This window comes from Garra rufa, chromosome 18, assembly GCF_049309525.1.
Source record: "Garra rufa chromosome 18, GarRuf1.0, whole genome shotgun sequence".
In the NCBI taxonomy this organism is placed as follows: Eukaryota; Metazoa; Chordata; class Actinopteri; order Cypriniformes; family Cyprinidae; genus Garra; species Garra rufa.
Window position 1 is genome coordinate 8,736,372 of NC_133378.1, and position 17,672 is coordinate 8,754,043.

Consider the following 17,672-nt stretch of genomic DNA (forward strand, 5'->3'; position numbering starts at 1 on the left):
AAGTCTGTAATTCATTTTGTTGGGGTTTGCTGACATGTCTTTAAAAGGTGGGGTTTTGGACAGAGAGGGTGTGATTGAAGTTAGCAAAATGCTAACACCAGCACCATTATGCTGTTTTGCATTATATATTATATTATATTATATTATATTATATTATATTATATTATATTATATTATATTATATTGTATTATATGTTATATATTATTCTCTAGATATTAGATTCTATGGGCTCTGATGTATATTAAATTACAATAACATTTTAAACAACTTATATATACTTTAGACTTTCTATTATTATATTATATTACATTATAGAAGGGGCCCCTATATAAGGTTGGGGCTCCGTCATATATTATAATATATTTATATATAATTTATACTTTCTATTCTATTCTATTCTATTCTATTCTATTCTATTCTATTCTATTCTATTCTAGATAGGGTTCCCTGCATAAGGTTGGGACTCTGCCATATATTATAATATAATATTAAATAATTTATACATAATTTATACTTCTATTCTATTCTATTCTATTCTATTCTATTCTATTCTATTCTATTCTATTCTATTCTATTCTATTCTATTCTGGTATATTCTATTCTAGTATAGTCTCTTCTCTTTTAGAATGAGCCCCTGTATGAGGTTGGACCATATATTATAAAATAATTTCTATATAACTTCTTCTCTTCTCTTCTCTTCTCTTCTCTTCTCTTCTCTTCTCTTCTCTTCTCTTCTCTTCTCTTCTCTTCTCTTCTCTTCTCTTCTCTTCTCTTCTCTTCTCTTCTCTTCTCTTCTCTTCTCTTCTAGAAGGGGCCCCTGCAAGTTTGCGACTCTGAATTAGATAATAATATAACATTAAATATTTTATACTTCTATTCTATTCTATTCTATTCTATTCTATTCTATTCTATTCTATTATATAAGGATTCCATGCATAAGGTTGCAATTCTGATAATATTAAATAATTTACTGTGTATATAATTGTTCTATTCTATTCTATTCTATTCTATTCTATTCTATTCTATTCTATTCTATTCTAGAAGGGGCCCCTGCATAATAGTGGGACTCTGCCACAAATAATAATATAATATTAAATCATTTCTATTCTATTCAATTCTATTCTATTCTATTCTATTCTATTCTATTCTATTCTATTCTAGAAGGGGTCCCTGCATAAGGTTGGAACTCTGCCATATATTATAACATAATTATATACTGTGTATTAAATTATGAAATATAATATATGGCAGGGACTCAATCTTAAGGGGCCCCTTTACAGCTTATAATATAATAAAATAAAATAAAATATAATACTATATTTCATAAAAACACTTTTAGAAACCCCGTGTCCTGATATTAAACTGAGACACTTGAAAAAAATGTAAAAATATTGATATGAGTGGCTATACAATCATAATAATCCTAAATGTAAAATCCTACATTGAAGACATGAGACACTCTTATTTCTCATTTTCATACTAAAACCTCTTCCAGAACATTTATCACAGTTGCGCAGTTCTTGCATCACGCACAGGATTACGAGGTGCAGAGATCTTGAATGAGGATGAAGATTGCGCTGCTGTGTGTTTGATCCAGAGCAGTGGAATCAGCACCGTCTGACCCGCGGCTCTTCCCAGACTCTGCCGCACTATCCGCCTCCTCTCGCTCAAAGAGCAGTAGCTCGCCCTAATTAAATTGTTTTAATTAAATTAACGAGCATCACAAGGCAGACTCTGGCTGACCAACTTCAACCTTGTTCAACCCATAAATCACTCAAACGATTTCGTTCTGGGTTGCCAATAGGACAGATCTAATCAAGAAGATAATGTCATGTTTGATTGTATGAAATCGTTAAATATCATGATTCTGTCCAGATGAGTGCTGACAGCGATTTAGTTATTCACAAGATGTTTTTTTCTGTGCAGTTGTTTGGGTGTTGTTGCAATGCTCTGTTTTTAGGTTGTTACATAATAACAAAAGACTCCACCTTAAAGACATTCTCGTTCCATAAATTCTAGTCTGTATATTCAGCAGAACACGTTAACCGTATTTCAAAGACAGTAATAGATAGTAGTAATTATTAAATTTAAATGTAATAATTTAATTACATATGTGACCCTGGACCACAAAACCAGTCATAAGGGTCAATTTTTTAAAACTGAGATTTATTTATTTATTATTATTATTATTTTTTTTTACCAAATATCTTCATGGAACATAATCTTTACTTAATATCCTAATGATTTTTGGCATAAAAGAAAAAAATATATAATTTTGACCCATACTATAATACATTTTTTGCGTCTTTTCTAACAATACATCTTCGGCCGTGACTTAATCACAATACAAAAAGTCTTTTAAAAAGTATGCTAAAGTCTACTTATGTTGTCCACAATGGAAGTCTATGGAAATATGTTGTCTTTTAAATCACCCAAGTTGAAAATCCAATTGCTTAAAGTAAGAAAACCCCTTTATTCAACAGGCTGAATGATTTGACACATCATTCATCCAGTTATGCACTTGAGTTTGAAACATATGGTTTAAATCAGCAGCCTTTTGTATGAGTAATAGTAATACTAATAGTGACGCTTGCCTTGGCAAACACCAGCAATTATGTACGGAGAATGACAGGCAGTGCTGAATGTGAATTTATTCATTGAAATATAAGTCAAAAGTACCCTGTTTGAACAAGTAGTATGCTTAGTACAGTATTTCACAAAAGTGATAGTCAATGTGCAGCTTGTATAGCAGTATAGATTTACTGTCCTCTGACAATAACTCAACATACAGCCATTATTGTCAAAATAGCTGGTAACAAAAGTGAGTACACCCTAAGTGATAACACCAGTACGTTGTTTAACCATGCAAAGCCACATGTCCTATTCATCATGTTTATGTTTTTGTATGCTTGACAGGACCATACAAAGTTGTGTATCTTGTATTGGAGCAGTTAAAATTAGGTGCTTTAAGTACAATTCTCTCATACTGACCACTGGATGTTCAACATGGCATCTCATGGCAAAGATCTCTCTGAGGATTTGAGAATTAGAATTGTTGCTCTCCACAAAGATGGCCAAGGCTATTAGAGGTTCAGTAACACCCTGAAACCGAGTTACACTACAGTGGTCAGGGTCATACAGAGGTTTTCCAAGATGGGTCCCATTCGGAACAGGCCTTGCTAGGGTCGATCAATGAAGTTGAGCACTCGTTCTGTGCGTCAGGTGCAGAACTTGGCTTAAAAAAAACAGATGCATGAGAGCTGCCAGCATTGCTTTAAAGGTTGCAGAATAGCAGGTCAGCTTGTCAGAGCTCAGACCATACGCCGCACACTGCAACAAGTCAGTTTGCATAGGTGTTGTCCCAGAAAGAAGTCTCATCTGAAGCTAGCTCACAAGAAAGTCCACAAACAGTTTGCTGAAGACAACCAGTCCAAGAGCATGAATTACTGGAACCATGTCCTGTGGTCTGATGAGACTATAAGATAAACTAGTTTAGCTCAGATGGTGTCCAGCATGTGTGGCGATGCCCTACAGTCAAGCATGGTGGTGGTAGCATCATGGTCTGGGGCTGCATGAGTGTTGCTGGTTCTGGGGAGCTGCAGTTCATTGAGGGAAACATGGATTTCATTATGTACTGTACATTCTGAAGCAGAACATGATGCCTTCCCTCCAGAAACTAGGTCGAACGACAGTTTTCCAACATGATAATGACCCCAAACACACCACCAAGATGACAACTGCCTTGCTGAGGAAACTGACGGTGAATGTGAAGGAGTGGCAAAGTATGTCTCCAGACCTGAACCCTATTAAGCACCTGTGGGGAATCCTCAAGCGTAAGGTGGAGAAGCACCATGTGTCTAACGTCCAGCAGCTCTGTGAGGAGTGTAAGAGGATCCCAGCAACAACCTGTGTAGCTCTGGTCAATTCCATGCCCAGGATGATTAAGGCAGTGCCAGATAACAATGGTGGTAACACAAAATATTGGCACTTTGGACAAGTTCACTTAGGGTGTACTCACTTTTGTTGCCAGCTATTTTGACAATAATGGCTGTATGTTGAGTTATTTTCAGGGGACAGTAAATCTATACTGCTATACAAGCTGCACATTGACTACTCAAGTATCCAAGTTTCATCTCTATAGTATTGTCCCTTGAGAAGATATATTAAAATAGCTGCTGAATGTGAGGGGTGTACTCAGATTTGTGAGGTATTGTATAAAGAGTAGTTTAGTTCCACAGCATCCCACATTATTGTGATGCTTTTGGACTGAACTCTAATGCAAACCAATTATTTGCTCATTATCTACTTAAAATACCATTGCACACCGTAACACCTTCACACCTTGAGTGTTTTTCTTGCTAATCTAAAATGATTTTCCAAGCACAGTGTTCATTGATATTACTCACTGAGACCAAATATTTATAATGTTTTTTTTTTTTTTTTTTTTTTTTTTGTTACAGTTATTAGTATTTTTGTCTTGATTTCCAGTCAAAATATCTAGAATAGGAAAGGGCATTTTCATCATCAGTTCTTACAGACACAATAAGTCAAGTACTCTCAGCACACAGTTGTCATGCTATCAATGACTGATTATTACCGTCTACGTTCTGACACAAATTGCTGTCTGACGAATTAGCCGACATGACACCATAACCAATCACAAACTGAGAAATGAACTGGCATATTTGGGTTTAGCTGTTACTTTTGTCGCTTAGATATCACTTTACACTGTTAGAAAAAAATGCATTCATTGTGTCCCTAGTCTAAACATCCCTAAAACAAGATGCATTTACAGAGGAGTTTAGAAAAATAAAACAGGTTTTAAGAGAGAATACGTCTCCAAAAAAGGATTAAAGAAATTAAAATGTGTTTACAGATTCTTATACCATTTTGTATTAGAATCTGTAAACACATCCTAATTTCTTTTGCAATTTTATTTCAAATGTATTTTAATGATGTTTAGATATTTTTGCTAGAGAACAAGACAGTGTAGACAATATTTCTGCAGGCACAGTTACAAATAGCAATGACAGCAAACAAATATGACAAAAACCGTAGCTGAACACATACTATCAAAGTGAAATGCTGCTCAATCAGCTCACTTCAATTTTGGCAACAAATATTTATAAACCGACAAACAAAACTATGAATGGAAACTATAGTCATTGTGCACCATTACTCTTAAATGCAAGAAGAATGAAAAGAATCTAAATTGTGAGTCCTGAAAACATAGAGGAGCTTATCGAGATCCTGCAGCACACCACATAATACAGGAACAGAAAGTTCTGGTGTAAAAACAGGCCGTCTGAGGCAGTGAACACGTACTAGATAGACACGACACCACACACTCCGCCTGACTGAACAATCCCTGTTCTCCACCAAGGGTGACAACATAGACACACCATGTCTTCATCTGGAGCTGTTTGTCGGTTACTGCTGATCAGTGTTGTAGAGTATTCATTATGGCTGTCAAATGATTACAAACTTTAGTTGAATTAATTACATGATATGCAGATTATTTAACTGAATTAATCACAGTTAGTTACATATTTCGAATTTGTTGGGAAGAGCCCCCAAATTATGGTGTGAGATTAAACAATTGACATTTAAAAGTGCCATTTAACATCTGGAGAAGCTTCTTTCACAGAGATTCTAGAAAATAAGCAACTTTCACAGACCAACCCATTAAAGGTGCCATAGAATGAATTAATACAATATTTTGAACTGTTCTCAGATATCTACATAGAAGGTATATGGCTTAGGTTAGGGCAAAAATTCCCCAGAAACAGTTTTACATGTCCATTTTCAACCCTCAGGATTTGTCCCTAGAATGAAATGTTATTACCTTATTTGGAAAGGTCATGAATAATAATGTTGAGCTCTGCTCTGATTGGCTGTTTCATAGTGTGGCTCATTTCAGTAGCTCACACAGCAGGAAGGAAACACAGGGAAGAAAATCTCTATTTAATCATGGAGCCGCTATTAATATGTGGCATTGAAACTGCCGTTTTGAATGCACGATCACTTTTTACTTTCACTTTCGAGATTTGCGATCGCACGTGCTCTGTGTGACGTTATACTACAGCGGCAGTACTTACCACACATTTTACAAGATTAGATGTTTGTCAGCGGTGCTCAGGATCTGCAAATCATTCGCCATCATCCTCAATCATTTCTACTGACTCAGTTTATGTGGTAAGTGAAATCTTATAAACTGTAATGTAACGGGCTACCGCTAGCAAGCAGCTAACCATGTCCCTTTAGTGGCTCGCCTTATTTTATTAGAACACATTATTTGTTTACAGACACCAACCCATCCCTGCACTTAACATCCCCTGCACAACCTGGAACATAACATTTATTTCCGTGATCTGCCATTTTCACTATTGTCCTCACTTGTTTCTAGTATATGCAAATGTTGGGGGCGTAACTATTAATGATCCCAACTATGACGTCAGAGTCAGTGTTATGTTGGGATTCACCTCTTTTTCAATAGTTTTTTGCACACACAAGATTTACATAAGAAGGAGGAAACAATGGTGTTTGAGGCTCACGTTATGTCCATGTACCAAGGTAAATACAGTTTTCCATTCTATACACCTTTAAGACAAATATATAGTAAAACACAATTTTCAAAAAATAATTAAATAGAAAATCATACATGATTATAAATTTAATGTGAAAAACAGATGATAACTGACTGTGACGATAAATTGATAGACTTAGGATGCAGAATCCTTGGGTACAAATCCTGTGAAAAACATGACTCATGATGAAAGAGCTGAAAGGTAAGAGATCGCAAATCGCTAAAACGGCATGCTTGCGATTGCGTTTTTAAGTCACATTCACTTTTGTTCATACTGTCGGGTAGGTTTAGGTGTAGTGCAGATGGTACATTATTTAAAAAAAGGTCAAGGAGCATTAGAGTTATAGCGCCACTCAATCGACATTTCAAGTCAGAACTGCAGTGACACATACAAAACCAACGTCACTTAAAACTAAACACTTTTTTTAGGACCACTCCGTGGACATTTCACATCGAAAATGTCACAAATCATAAACGCCATACATATTTTGCATCTTGCGAAAAAGTTCTCACAGCAACGTTTTCGTCATGAGATCAGATGTAATTGCACATTGGCTCAGAATACTTTTATGACAAAAAAATTTATTGCAATTCTTGCAATTCACTTCGAACTCTATGAATTATTATTTTAGGTTCCAGTGTGTGTAAGGAATTGGAAGCAAGCAGAGTACAGCTGTTTCTAAATCATGCAGTGCCATCTGCTCTAAAAAGCGAACCTCCGAATGGATTCGAGAGAGAATCGCGATGCATTTGGAAAATCTCTGAAAGACTCTTTGAAATCTCTTCTTGAAATAAAATAAATTGGTGCATTCAGAAAATCTCAGAATCGATGCAGAATCAAATCTCGATTTGTGATGCATAAATTTACTTTCCCAGCCCCACATAAAACACTTTCAAGTTTACAAATGAAATTTAAAAATGTTTTCACTACTGAAATTGCTCAAAATATTACTAATGCCTTTTCAATAGTCTGTATGGTAAGGGATGTCCCTTTCATTCATGCTCAAATGTACACCCATATCAGAGATCTTGTCTTGGGGCATTTCATTACTGATGGTTGAACATTTCCGCTGGAAAGCCATCTGATTGAGCTCAGTGAGATGAAAATGAGTGTTCCCCGCACATCCCAGCGGCTCCAGACCGCTCGGTTTGCCACTTAATGAGGGTTTTTGTGGCCCTTGGGCCGAACTGGACGCACAAACAAATGCGAGGGTGGAAACTATTCAAAGACTCCTGAGCAACAGCTCACATCACATATACTAAATCAGCTCTCAGATTTCTAGACTACAACTGAAATGTCACAAGTAATGCATTCAAATCAGCATATGACTTACACTCAAACACTGTTGTACAACAAACATCTTCAAAAATCACCCTGGGTAAACTTGTTTCACAGGCTTGTTTTAGCCTCAGTGCTTTATCTTTGGGGTAAAGCTGCTCTTCCTCATTAATTACAAATTGTATGTTTCAGTTTACTGTCGCCCCTATGGCTCTTCAATTAAGCAGCTGTTTTTAAGGAGAGTAATATATCTTCACTGCACCACGATGAAAAGGTGCACAACCACACCCTTCTTTCAGAGGTACATGTTGTTCTATCATGACAACTCTCTTAAGATTTTTATCATCATAATGGATATGACATTGTTAACGTATTTGGTCTTGGTGGAATAGATCTGCTACACTGCTGCCATTGGATTTTGCTGTTGTTGTAGATTATTGCTGCTGCTGAAAAGGAAGTACAGGAACTTGCTACTTCCAATACACACACAAATACAGTCATGTAAGTATTTAAGACATGCTGCTGCACATTTAGTATATACAGTATATAATAACCCATAGCAAACCTACTGTACACAGGTGCAACTGGGGAGGTGGAGGGTTTCATATGAACTCTGAAAGTGCACTGCAAACTGCTCTAGTGTATACTAACCAGCCATTTAAATGTAAAGCAGTAAGCTCAGGCATCATCTACATAACAGAACTTCGAATTGTCATATTGGCTTCCTCTTATCGTGGATGAACGTCCCTCATGCAGATATGGCGACATCTGAGGTATCACTTTTAGTTATGAGCTTCACCTGACCTGATGCTGGCTTATTCTGGTTTGGTGCTGGTCTAATTACTAGCAAAGTATGTTTTTGCTGGTCATGTGTTTGATTCCCACACAAAATGTTTTGCATGAAGCATTTGCCAAGTGTGTAAATGTAAATTTTGATTTAAAGTTGATAAGAAATGAATATTCTGTCATCATTTACTCACCCTGATGTCATTGCGAATTGATTTTTTCTGATCAAAACACAGATAAGATCCTTTTGAAGAATTTGTCAGCTTTTTTGTCAGTAAAGCAAAAGCCAATGGGGTCCAAAAATGCATGTCACATAACTTAATGTCATGATGTCATATTTGTCTGTTCATTGAGTGATTATATTTCCTCAGAATACTTTAATTTAACCACTGATTAAACCAGTAGGCAAGTCTCCTTTATGTCCTTTTTGGAGCTTGAAACTTTTGGACCCCATTGACTAATACTGTACTATATAGGCAAAAGCTGAAAATCTACAAAGCTGAAGGACTCTTTATAATCTTTTCGTCTGTGTTCTTCGGCAAGCAGATAGTCAGGTTAGGAAGAACATGAAGGTGAGTAGATTTTGGGGTGAAAAGCACAACATTTGATGGTCTTTTGAGTCTGGTAAATGTCAAGATGTTCATTGAATAATGGTTTGTTCTTCATTTAAACCTATAATCTGGTTTCTGAAGATTAGTAGTGCATAACTGTTTTATTTTACTTTTATTGTAGTTTTTTGTCATTTATACAGCTTCACAACCTCTGGTCAAAACCAACGTCATATAAAACTTACCATACATATGTTCATCTGTTCTAGAAAAAAACACAAAAAAAAAAACCCAAACGAACACTTTTTAGCACCACTCAGTGGAATATGTAACTAAACATACATGGTGGTATGCATTTCATGTCTTGTAATAAAGTTATCAGGGGTACGTTTTCGTCATGAGACCAGATTGATAATAACCCATAGTGGATCTGTACAGATGGAGCTGGGGAGGTGGAGGGTTTCAGAGGAACCAAAAGTGCACTGCGAAATGCTCTAGTGAATGCTAACCAGCCATTTATATGTAAAGCAGTAAGCGCTGTGTATTCAATATGAACCAGTCAGCTTGGGTCAAGTAGTTTAACGCTGCGAATGTCATCAGTTTGCATTAATGACCATCAGCCTCAGCCATCTAGAGTTTCATGACTGTTTCATTTTACTTTTTTGGTAGTTTTTGTCCTTTATGCAGCTTCACAACATCTGGACACCATCTAAGGAAAAGAGCAGCCTGGACATTCTGCTTAAAAATCTCTTTTTGTGATAAATAGAAGACAGTCATACAGGGCTTGAGTGGATGTGAGCTAGTATGAGGAAAGGGTTTTCATTTTTTAGTGAATTATTAACTGTGAACTTTGTGAGAACACACTTATTTTTGATGGAGAAAAGTCACTACAGTGATGGTTTCCAAACTAATGAGCCATATCCTGAATGAACGAGGCATTTCTCCTCTTAAAAAAGGAATTCCACAATGCTATTGTGCTTTTTTCTGTCTGTATTGACCTCTCTTACACAATCCTATGGGACAGGTGTTAAATAATGTCCTCCTGCCAATAAAAGCTGTGATCCATTGTAGTACCGACCGTCACTTGTGTCTTATTGACTGTAATTCATAACGCAAAACTATGATGCGAGACCAGATGGGAACAACTGTCCATGATGATAAATGACACTAGCTCTTTGATGGTTTCTCTCGGATTTATTATTGTTAGCTGCTTGCTAGGCAGATACTATTTTCACCACAATCGTTTATTCTAAATTATATGAAACAAGTTATTTTAAATACATTAGTTAAGAATAACTGGGCTGGAGATGGAAACCATAAAATATAGATGAAGGGGTTTATTACTTTTCCAATGAGCCCTTGTTGATCTTTTTACATCTAAAAACCCCAACAGATTAATTTTTGTGATGCAACATTTTCTCTAATTCAAAAAACGCTTTCAAATCTCTTCCTTTAGGAAAAATAAATAATGAATAAAATATATCTATTTGTAAGCCTGGACCACAAAAACAATCTTAAGTAGCATGGGTATATTTGTAGCAATGGCCAAAAATACACTGTATGGGTCAAAATGATAATTTTTTCTTTGATGCCAAAAATCATTAGGATATTAAGGGAAGCTCATGTCCCATGAAGATATTTTGTACATCTCCTACCATAAAAATATCAAAACGTATTTTTTTTATTAATAATATGCATTGCCAAGAACTTAATTTGGACAACTTTAAAGGCAATTTTCTCAATATTTAGATTTTTTTCAACCCTCAGAATCCAGATTTTCAAATAGATTTATCTCGGCCAAATATTGTTCTATCCTAACAAACCATGTTATGATGGAAAATTTATTTATTCAGCTTTCAGATGATGAATGGTTTTGTGGTCCAGGGTCACATTTTATTATACCCATGTCTTCTCTGGCAGCTTCTGATCTCCACAATATCTGCTTTCAATTTCTTAATGTGAACTCAAATCATTTTTCTTCAAATTCATCAAAGACCAAATTTTCTGAGCTGAGTTTTGGGAGAAACATCTACAAGTAAAACAGTCTGATGTTCCTCTAGTTTGTCCTGCTGAAACATGGTAGCTTAATTAGTCATCTAGATCTCTTAGATGATGGCTATGGTGTTAAAAACCCCAAACCTTCATATTACATGTCTCAAACACGTATGAACACGCACACTCAACAAAATCACTCTGAAAAGAGCAAAAATAACCCAACAGCTTCAACATTTGAAACCAGAGAGGTCAGACAAGCTATAAAGCACAAATATCATTACCACTTCAATTTCTCTCCTATAAATCTGAGCTCAATGTCACACTATACTGTACTCCAGTTGAGGTCTAAAGCCTTGATGACACAGCATTTGTCCTTGAGAACGTCCCTTCCTTGAGATCCCCCGTCCTCTGCAGGAGAATCCCAAGAGAGCGAGAAAAATGCCTGCCAGAGAGGAAGAGAGAGAGAGCTGCCGAGCATCTAAGGAAGTTCCCTTTTCATTCCACTGTGTCCAATTGACACTTCTAGCATCCAATACAAGCACTAACCGAAGCGTCTAAGAGAAACACAACACATAACCAATGTGACAGGAAACACCAAACCAGATCAATCTGAGAGTACTTTATGGAAAACAATTGGTGGATTGTTATATATGGAAATTTATGAAGAGTATAATCATGTTTGGGCATAGCATTTATTATCAAGTTTTCTCTAAAGTTTTTTTCACTCAACACAAGGTTGAAATCAACAACAAAGTGCATTGAAATGAAAGCCGACGGCATGTATCCAGTTCCCCTCTCTCTTTGCTGTACCGCAGAGCTCTTTTAATGCACTCCATTGTCTGTGGTCTCTCTCTGTGATCCGCTCTTACAGCAGCTGTACCAGCGAGCCGCAGCATATTGTCTTGCCGCTGTTCAGCGACGGGGAGGAGGGTGTCGTTCCCATTGCCCCTCAGGGAGAAACGTGGCAGCTGTCAGCAGGACCGACCTCTGGAAACTCTCCAGGAAGCGACCAGCACCCATGCACGGACAAAGTAAACACCCACTCGCCCACCGACAGCTCGCGGCTGACTTTGCCCTTGCGCACCGTTCCGGGACCAGCTTCCCGTGACGGGTACCTGACTCCAACCTCTATGAGGTATGACAGAAATCTGACCCAAGATCAGCGGGAAACGCAAGTTACTAAACTAACTGATATAAGTCGATACGCAGTCTGGGACGAATGCTTTGAGCTTGGGACCACTGCAGTAATTCTCAATCAAACATCACTTTAGAAACCTGTCTTCTTCGGACTCAACACAAACAGCCTATTAGAAGAGTTATTCAAGACTGACAAGCATATGAATCACACTGCAGTACTCTAGTATTCAGCGAGGCCACTCTCGAACGGGCTTCCCTCTCTGCTGCACGATTAAGTCATAAGCATCTAGTGCTCTGGACAAGCTTTCCAGCATCCAGCGCAGCATATCCCACCTTCCCATAACCGGATCCCCTTCCCCTCCCAATTTTGCAGCACCTTTGAGAAAAAACACGTTGAAAAGCTACACACCTGACTGCAGTGATCTGCTCGGTCCTAATCCTCAATGAACGTCTGGGCCATACACCAGCGAGGCACTTAGGGGTTAACGTTTCAGCGGCGTGCGGACGTCTCCTGCTCGCGCTCTTCCATCAGCCCGAGAAACTGCAGTCATCCCCCCTCTCCACTCGTTACTGCAGCACTACACACACACACTCCAGTGAACACACACGTACACCCCTCCCCTCCTTCTGTGCGCTCTCTCTGCCACTTTCTCTCTCCCACAGAGAAATCCCCCCCTCCAAATACACACACACCCATTCCCTCTCTCTCATTTTTCCTTCCCCCACCCTTCCCATTCCATCCTCTTCCTAAGCTGCCTGATTGGAGATGCTGCTCACACAGCTCTGCATACATCCCTGTTTCTTTTTTCTCTCTCGTGTCTCCGTCTCTCGCGCTGTGGGGTAATCAGCTCGGGTCAATACGAAACACTTCCTCCGCCGTCCCCATCAAACTCCGTGACCTTAAAACACCCTGTTGTTTTTGCCGAAATGCAGCCTGCGTGGCTATAAAATACAATATTGAATACAATACAATCCAGCTCTTTGGACAGAAGGGGGAAAATAGAGCGCTTGACTGAATTTTTAAAGAGAGGGACTGCTGAGGTTCTGCTGCTCGCAATATGTTGCAGCAGAGAGAAAGAATGAAAGAGGAAAACCTTAAAGAAAAGGCAAGAGAATAGTGGTTGACTGATATGTAAGGGATAATGTACAGTCAGTAGGTCATTATGGCCTGTACATTATTACACTTAAAGGGATAGTTCACCCAAAAATGAAAATTCTTTCATTAATTAGTCGCTCTCATGTTGTTCCAAAACCATAAGACCTTCATTCATCTTCGGAACACAAATTATGATATTTTTTATGAAATCTTTCTGACCCTGCATAGACAGCAACATGACTACCACGTTCAAGGTGCAGAAAGGTAATAAGGGTATTGATAAAATAGTCCATGTGACATCAGTGGTTTAACCATAATTTTATGAAGCTACAATAATACCTTTTGTGAGCAAAGAAAACAAAAATAACGAATTTAACAATTTCTTTGCTTCTGTGTCGGTCTTCGACGCGTTCAGAACATGCGACGGCGTTCTGACATAGAATCTGGATGCGCTGTGCCTTGTTTACAAGCAGAGGCACACACATGTATTAAGTCGACCGATTACAGGTCAACTGATATACTGGTTTTATCGATTAATCGGCACCGATGGCTGCTATTGTTTAGAATTTAGTAGATTTTTCTTTCTAGCTAGTTTTCTCTCTCCTTTTCGTCATTTAAATTTATTCCATATTTTTAATAAAATAACAATTGCATCATCAGTGTGTTAGTAGTGATGAAGCATTATTTCATTTGATAATTACAAATCATTCTCATGGTTAACTTATTAATGTTAAATTTTGGCTTTTTATATTAACTGAAAAGTTTTTTGTTCATACTAATTCTGATTTTAAAAACTATCAGCTTGTTATCAGCTATCGGTTATTGGCTAGATTTTCAAATTGTAGTTATCTGTATTTTTTTAATTCGTACTACTGCAGTTTTTAAAAATTATCGGCCTGTATCAGATACTGGTTATTGGCTAAATTTCCAATTGTAGTTAACTGATTTGAAAAACTATCAGCCTGCTATAGATGATGAGATACCGGTTATTGGCTAGATTTTCTAAATGTAGTTATCTGTATTTTTTTCATTCATACTACTGCGGATTTTAAAAACTATTGGCTTGTTATCAGTTATTGGTTAGATTTTCTAATTGTAGTTATCTGTATTTTTTTCATTCGTACTACTGCAGTTTTTAAAAAGTATCGGCCTGTTATCAGGTATCAGATACTGGTTATTGGCTAGATTTTCTAATTGTAGTTAACTTATTTGAAAAACTATCGGCCTGTTATAGATGATCAGATACCGGTTATTGGCTAGATTTTCTAAATGTAGTTATCTGTATTTTTTTCATTCATACTACTGCTGATTTTTAAAACTATTGTACTGTTATCAGCTATCAGATATTGTTTTTTGGATAGATTTTCTAATTGTAGTTATCGGTATTCTTTTAGTTCATACTCCTGCTGATTTTAAAAAGTATCGACCTGTTACCAGCTATCAGATACCGTTTTTTGGATAGATTTTCTAATTGTAGTTTTCGATATTCTTTTCATTCGTACTACTGCTGATTTAAAAACTATCGGCCAGTTATTGATTATTAGACATTGGTTATTGGCTAGATTTTCTAATTGTAGTTAACAGTATTACTGTGGATTTTAAAAAGTATCGGCCTGTTATCAGGTACCAGATACTGGCTGTTGGCTAGATTTTCTAATTGTAGTTTTTGGTATTTTTTTCATTAATACTATTGTATTTTTATTGTATCGGCCTGTTATCAGTGGTAAGATATCGGTTATCAGCTAGATTTTCTAATTGTAGTTATCGGTATTTCTTTCAATCATACTACTGCTAATTTTAAAAACTATCGGCTTGTTATCGGCGGTCAGATATCGGTTATCGGCTAGATTTTCTAATCGTAGTTATCAGTATTTCTTTTAAATTAAACTACTGTTGATTTTAAAAACTATCGGCCTGTTATTAGCTTTTAGATACCGGTTGTTGGCTAGATTTTCTAATTGTAGTTTGTGGTATTCTTTTCATTCATACTACTACTGATTTTAAAAAGTATCGACCTGTTATCAGGTATCAGATACTGGCTGTTGGATAGATTTTCTAATTGTAATTGTTATTGGTATTTTTTTCATTAATACTATTGCATTTAAAAAAAAAACTATCGGCCTGTTATCAGTGGTAAGATATCGGTTATTGGCTAGATTTTCTAATTGTAGTTATCTGTATTACTTTTATTCATACTACTGCTGATTTTAAAAACTATTGGCTTGTTATCAGTTATTGGCTAGATTTTCTCATTTTAGTTAACAGTATTTTTTTCATTCATACTACTGCTGATTTTGAAAATTCATTCATACTTTTGCTGATTTAAAAAAAAAAAACTATCAGCTTGTTATTAGCTAGATTTTCCAATTGTAGTTATCATATTTTAAAACTGGCACTAGATAAAATGAGCTCTTCTATTTAGCCACAGGACACACATTGTGCTAACGGATGTCTGTACATATTAAGTCATGACCGTTATGAAACCATATGTCGGCTCAAAAAGAAAACAATTACAATTGAAAACCTGATTAAAATATTAACATTCTCTGCTGTAAAAACTGGCTTATAGGTGGCATATAATACATTATGATTGTTTGTCATTTGGTCAGATATTAAATGGACCAGCTGGTCTACCAGACGGTAGAGATGTGGTTGAGCTGGTAGAACATTTGATCAAGCTGGTTAGGACTGGTACTTAATCTTCAACCACCACCCACAATGTTTCAAAACCTAATATGTCTACCTTAAAGCGGACAACGGATGCCCATTTTCCACAAGCTGGTATGATTCTTAGAGCAGGGATCCTCAAATCTGGCTCACGATATCCACTTTCCTGAGTTTAACTCCAACCCTGATCAAACTCACCTACCTGTGATTTTCTAATAATCCTAAATACATTAATTAGCATGCTCAGATGTGTTTGATTAGGGTTAGAGATAAACTCTGCAGGAAAGTGGATCTTGCGAGCCAGATTTGAGGATCCCTGCTTTAGAGTCTTCATGAAATGTCTGCAACATACTTTGGTTAAAGTTCCTCAAGGTCATATAAAACAACATCCTTTTTAAATAGTCAAAATCAGCTCTATTTACAGCTAACCATTTCGGTGCATGTCTCTTTAAATGATAATGAGATACTGCTCATCCCACCCCTCTCTTCCATTTTTTTATGTATTCAGTGGCACGTTACCATCAAAAACAAAACTAATCCACTGCATCCTCAGTGGCTCTGATTTTCGGGAGTAAATGAAGACTCTTATGTTCACTTTTACACCCAACTACAAAACACCTGCAATGCTCACGAGACATTGTTATTGCTACAGCTGCTCGAGTGAAGAGAAAATGGCGGACAGAGTATAACTGTCTGAGGATGGAAATATGCTAATATGGGATAGTTCATCAGCGTTGCATTTTACAATTCAACTCAAAATTGCAATATTTACTCAAAGGTCACTAAAAATGAAAACAAATATCTGTTTTTGTTTCAGGAATTGCTTAACCTGGGTTAAACGACATAGGCACAATGATCATTCAATACCAAATATCGATGGCAAAAAGACCAAATAATGGGTTTCACCAGCAAAGCTACAGTAGTGCATTTAAATTCTTAATGATACAGACACCCAACCTTCAGTATAATTCAACATAAGGATCATGTATCATTTCTTCCTGCATCTTGCTGCATCAAACTGTTTCGTCAACCTCAAATCAATGCAAAAGCATTTTTTTCTGGAGCTAATGGAAGCACTGAAGTGCTCAAACCCCCTCATTATTTGGGACTGAAAATAAAACGATAGCCGTGAGGTAAATGTAATGAGTTAAAGATGTACTCTAGACATTTAACCGGTGTTTCCCAGTATTCAGTGACTGATGTGAGAGTTAATGCACACCAGAGTAACGCAGCAGCAGTGGGATAGCACTCATATGGCGCATTCACGGTTTGATCTGCCTGTACTCCGTGTTGGTCCACTGTGATTTCAGTCTCGGGCCCCCCAGAGACAGACAGCTGGAGACTCGCAAGGCTTTTATTACATGTCACAAAAAATTACCCATCTCCCTTAAGTGTGGCTGCCTCCTTCAGAGCTGATGAAAATGAAATCAATAACGCCTCAATCACTCTAAGCGGGAGAGAATGGGATGGCCTTTTCCATTCCTCCACCTAGTCCTCAATGAGAGCCGGATCGTTCGGCCCTTACAGACTGTCAATATTTGCCGCAAACACTAGCAACATGCTTAGTACATGATTAC

At 37.0% G+C, this 17,672-nt stretch overlaps 1 protein-coding gene across 3 annotated transcripts in view; it reads right to left on the reverse strand.

The window, feature by feature from the left end:
- syt2a (synaptotagmin IIa) overlaps positions 1 to 17,672 on the reverse strand; it is a 128,330-nt gene that overhangs the window by 47,385 nt on the left and 63,273 nt on the right. For 2 of the 3 annotated variants that reach the window (XM_073823028.1, XM_073823026.1), the window contains exon 1: positions 12,742 to 12,902. The exons of the other annotated variant lie outside the window; for it this stretch is intronic. The gene's annotated coding sequence lies outside the window, so the exon portion shown is untranslated. Of the gene's footprint in view, positions 1 to 12,741; positions 12,903 to 17,672 lie in introns of those variants that run through there. 3 annotated transcript variants of the gene reach the window in all.